Below are 5,349 nucleotides of genomic sequence, written 5' to 3'. Positions count from 1 at the left end.
CGCGCGTGGTGACCTTCCAGGGCGCGTGCGTCGCGCGTGGGGCGCGTGAGGCACCGTTTTTCTTCCCGTTCGGTCTCTGTTTGCTTGTTTTCCGACCCGATTTTGATGCTGACCCTATTATTATGTGAATTAGGACTTGTGAAGAAAATTCCAGAATTGTTGGAATCCATTCCGTCAAGAAAACTTGAACTCGGGAAGGCACGCGTCGACCATGTAAGTAGCCATTTGGACTTCCACAAGCAATACTTGTAGGAACCGATAGGAACGAGCATGCATGCTACCACCTATGAAATTAGCTAGCCCGACTTAGCGTCCTATTATAGAAACTGCGAATATAAGATGATTATGGAAAGCTAGATTCAAAATGTGTATTAAATCTGTTTGATTGAGACTCTGATAATGTATGTATGCATGAGGGGGTTGGGAAACTTGTGAAATCCGCGCTCCGGGTAAAAGTCGGACGTTATCTTCCCGTTGAGCATGTTTGATAATTTTGCATGAACTGCTGCGTGTAAACTCTCTTGTATGATGATTGCTTGGCTTGTCTTTCTGGATGAATAGGAAGAAATTATGAGCTTGATTAGGATGCTTTTGGCTAAATAAGCTAGACGAGACCTTAGATTGGGGGACCCCTAGTACACCGTGCAATTAGACCCGCGAAATGATTACCGGCGGAACCAGAACCCAGAATTCCAAACCCGATAGGTTTGTGACACCAGGCACGAGAGTCCTAGAGAAATACGAATCTAAGTCTAAGGCACCAAGTTCCACCCTAGAAAGAATAATAGCTCACCACGGTAACTGTAGGTAGCCCGTTAGGGTTGAGCAGTGAAGATAGTGTCATCAGAACCTCCACTTCCCTCTCTCCTCCGATACCATACCGTCGAGACAGAGCTCCGGTACAGTGATCGTTGAGCTTTGCAGATCCGGATAGGGAAGCGTGACAGGTGCCCAGACCTAGTGGTGATAGCTAAGGGGTTTTCTGAACATGACTCCTGAGCCGTAGAAACTCGTCCCTGAGCGGGGGACGTGGAGCCACTTAGGGTAACTCAGTAGCTGACCGGCACATAGGGGGTCGCACCCCGCTTTGTGGATGTATGGTCCCGTGTGAGGGTCGTCAGTTAACCTCCACGGATGATGTTCAGAGAGAGAGTCACGTATTCGGATCCAGCCATACGATCCCCTCAGATTTGCTGATGAGGTCGCGCCTCACCTCAGGACGCTGATCATTTCACTGCATAAGATGGGCAAGCCTCTTATGATGCATAAAAGAGTTGTAGCTTAGATCACCCTGCATAGAAACCCGAGAAAGACCGTGGTTACCTACCAAGATAAGGATGCGAAAAGAGCCTACAAGTAGGCTACTTACTGAGTATTCTTTTATACTCATTCCTTTCTACTCTTTTTTTTTTTCAGGCGAGTGAGGCCAGGGATCGAGGCGGGAATGCATGCTGAATCTTAATGCCACAGAGGAGTGTCCCGGGGCGTCTAGGAGTCTGTGCATAATTTTGTTTAGATTTGTCATGCATTGTTTTGTAAACCGCTTACTTACTATTCATATTTGAACACCTTGTTTTGGATTTTAAACCTCCTTCATAATTGTTAAAGTTTCTTTTTGTGAAATCTCGTTTCTCTATTGGTTCTTACACGATTTCATTGCATAGTCTGTTGGTCCGGCTCTTAATTTCGAGATTCAAATTTTGGGCTGTGACACCTTCTCTCTATAGTAATTATCGCAAATCGCAGACCCTTCTCTCTATAGTTATTATCGCAAATCGCAGACCCTTCTCTCTATAGTTATTATCGCAAACCCTTCTCTCTATAGTTATTATCGCAAACCCTTCTCTCTATAATAGTTATTATCGCAAACCCTTCTCTCTATAGTAATTATTATCGCAAACCCTTCTCTCTATAGTAATTATTATCGCAAACCCTTCTCTCTATAGTAATTATCGCAAATCGCAAACCCTTCTCTCTATAGTTATTATCGCAAACCCTTCTCTCTATAATAATTATTATCGCAAACCCTTCTCTCTATAGTTATTATCGCAAACCCTTCTCTCTATAGTAATTATTATCGCAAACCCTTCTCTCTATAGTAATTATCGCAAATCGCAAACCCTTCTCTCTATAGTTATTATCGCAAACCCTTCTCTCTATAATAATTATTATCGCAAACCCTTCTCTCTATAGTTATTATCGCAAACCCTTCTCTCTATAGTAATTATTATCGCAAACCCTTCTCTCTATAGTAATTATTATCGCAAACCCTTCTCTCTATAGTAATTATTATCGCAAACCCTTCTCTTTATAGTAACTATTATCGCAAACCCTTCTCTCTATAGTAATTATCGCAAATCGCAAACCCTTCTCTCTATAATAATTATTATCGCAAACCCTTCTTAGTTATTATCGCAAACCCTTCTCTCTATAGTAATTATCGCAAACCCTTCTCTCTATAGTAATTATTATCGCAAACCCTTCTCTCTATAGTAATTATCGCAAACCCTTCTCTCTATAGTAATTATTATCGCAAACCCTTCTCTCTATAGTAATTATCGCAAACCCTTCTCTCTAATCTTCTCTCTTCTCTCTATTAGTAATTATCGCAAACCCTTCTCTCTAATCTTCTCTCTTTTATTCTTCTCTCTTCTCTCTATAGTAATTATCGCAAACCCTATGTAATTATTCTTCTCTCTTCTCTCTATAGTAATTATCGCAAACCCTATGTAATTATTCTTCTCTCTTCTCTCTATACTAATTATCGCAAACCCTATGTAATTATTCTTCTCTCTTCTCTCTATACTAATTATCGCAAACCCTATGTAATTATTCTTCTCTCTTCTCTCTATAGTAATTATCGCAAACCCTATGTATCGCAAACCCTATGTAATTATTCTTCTCTCTTCTCTCTATAGTAATTATCGCAAACTCTATGTAATTATTCTTCTCTCTTCTCTCTATAGTAATTATCGCAAACCCTATGTAAATAATTTAACAGCGGTCGAGATCTAAAAGATATAATAATAATTGCTCATGGATTTCATTAACAAAGAAAATAAATGAAATAATGATGATACATTCCATAAACAACTTAATATATGGTCCATAATAAGGGCATTTGGTCTAGTGGTATGATTCTTGCTTTGGGTGCAAGAGGTCTTGAGTTTGATTCTCGGAATGCCCCTCCAAAAGAAAAAAATGACAATTTTGAAAGAAAAAAAAAACAAAAAAAACAAAATAGTTTAGTTATCAATGGTTCCAACCCAAAGGAATGCGTGGCAATGCACAACTTCAACTTATATAAATTTCATAAATTGAAGATATCTATTTATAAAAGCAAAATATCTCAAAGTCACAAAAAAAAAAAATAATAATAAATAAAAAATACCATTGAACTTTGCAATTTATCTATAAAAAAAAGTAAATCAAAAGGGCAAAAAAGTCATTCTATCAATTATTAAGAATCTTTCTGGATTTGTAATTCCTTCTCTAGAAGGAATCTCAAGATTCAAAATAAGCGAAAAATGATTAAAAAAAAAAGAGAAATTTGTAGAAAAATTATGGATTTTTTTAGAAAAATAATAATAAAATATTCGAAAAGTGACAAATTACCAAAATACTACTGGAAGAATTGATAATTACAAAAATGCCACTCTAATTGGAATAAGAGCATCTACCGTGACCATCATCCGAGCAAAATCTTTCGAACTCAAATCTCAACCGTCGGATCCCTCCAAAATTAAATACCATTGAACTTTGCAATTTATCTATAAAAAAAATAATCATAATTATTAAAAAAAAAATAGTTGAATTTTCAAAAAAAAAAAAGAGTAAATCAAAAGGGCAAAAAAAAGTCCTTCTATCAATTATCAAGAATCTTTCTGGATTTGTAATTCCTTCTCTAGAAGGAATCTCAAGATTCAAAATAAGCGAAAAATGATTAAAAAAAATGAGAAATTTGTAGAAAAATTATGGATTTTTTTAGAAAAATAATAATAAAATATTCGAAAAGTGACAAATTACCAAAATACCACTGGAAGAATTGATAATTACAAAAATGCCACTCTAATTGGAATAAGAGCATCTACCGTGACCATCCGAGCAAAATCTTTCGAACTCAAATCTCAACCGTCGGATCCCTCCAAAATTTGATATGATCTAGAACGAACACGCACGGATCATCACATCAAACGACTAGTATTCAAAGCCAAGGTCGGTAAGGCTATCATCGAAGTTGATATCAACAAAAAGTTATCCAGAAAGTTTGATCTCTAAATAACGAAGATTCTGGAGCTCTCAATGTCGGTTTAAGCTCCTCCTATAAAGTCTGAAGTAGGAGCAACAATACGGAATAAGAATCGAGAAAGATCGATCCTCCAATCGAAGGCAATAAGCGTTTAGATTGTGGGTCTCCTACTCTCAGATTTCTTCCAAATTCGAGAGCCATCCTCCACCATTTCTCTTAAACTTCTAAATAACAAAGAATCTGGAGCTCTCAATGTCGGTTTAAGCTCCTCCTATAAAGTATGAAGTAGGAGCAACAATACGGAATAAGAATCGAGAAAGGTCGATCCCCCAATCAAAGACAATAAACGTTTAGATTATGGGTCTCCTATTCTCAGATTTCTTCCAAATTCTAGAGCAATCCTCCACCATTTCTCTTCAAACTTATTCCTACCGTTTCTCAACAAGATTACCCACAAGTTCTATGAAGGAATAGAGTGATGAAAGTGCCTAGAAACCATTCCCCCAATTCAATCAGCCATTGAAGAACTTCAAGAAAAACTTGAAAATCCAATTCGAGGATACATGATGACTCGTCAGGCAAGAATGATTCCAATCAGTTTCTGCACCTCCAAGGAATGCTTCCATAGAAGACCACGAAGTAAAATAACCTGGAGAGAGTGCCGAATTGAAAGAAATAGGTTTCGAAATTAAATTGGGGATAAGAGTTCCTATCTACGGTCTCTTTTCCTTCAAATTAAGGACCTTCAGAGGAAGAAGTTGAGTAAACTTGATGAAGGAATCGAGAGCTGAAACGTCGTAGAATAAGCTACCCACGAGATCGAAAATCTGCATTTCGAGTGAGTTGCATACGAGAACGATTTCTGGAAATTAAGGTCCAACACTCAAAGACGTTCCTCCCAACCAATTCCTTAGGTCTGAAGATAGGATATGAAAGAGGTTGAATGAAGAAAAATAGGGCCTTGAAACCCCTAGAATCTGCTACCCAATAAGAAATCCTTTATTTTATCTCGAGCGATAAATCAGATTTTGGATGAACTTTGGTAGCGAATATCTTAGGCTACGATCCACGAGAAGTTATCAAATAAATCCCTAGCCCTT

General features: G+C 37.6%; 1 long non-coding RNA gene and 1 other non-coding gene across 2 annotated transcripts; both read left to right on the top strand.

The window, feature by feature from the left end:
- The first annotated feature begins 9 nt into the window (after positions 1 to 9).
- On the top strand, positions 10 to 1,587 carry LOC111439731. Its single transcript, XR_002709850.1, has 2 exons — positions 10 to 213; positions 1,417 to 1,587. It is a non-coding gene; the product is annotated as an uncharacterized LOC111439731 (long non-coding RNA).
- A 1,528-nt stretch (positions 1,588 to 3,115) lies between these two features.
- TRNAP-UGG lies at positions 3,116 to 3,187 on the top strand. Its single transcript has one exon. It is a non-coding gene; the product is annotated as a tRNA-Pro (tRNA).
- The last annotated feature ends 2,162 nt before the right edge of the window (positions 3,188 to 5,349 follow it).

This window comes from Cucurbita moschata, unplaced genomic scaffold (genome assembly GCF_002738365.1).
Source record: "Cucurbita moschata cultivar Rifu unplaced genomic scaffold, Cmos_1.0 Cmo_Scf00104, whole genome shotgun sequence".
In the NCBI taxonomy this organism is placed as follows: Eukaryota; Viridiplantae; Streptophyta; class Magnoliopsida; order Cucurbitales; family Cucurbitaceae; genus Cucurbita; species Cucurbita moschata.
The sequence above is the reverse complement of the archived record's forward strand: the minus strand, read 5'-3'. Positions and strand labels throughout refer to the sequence as shown.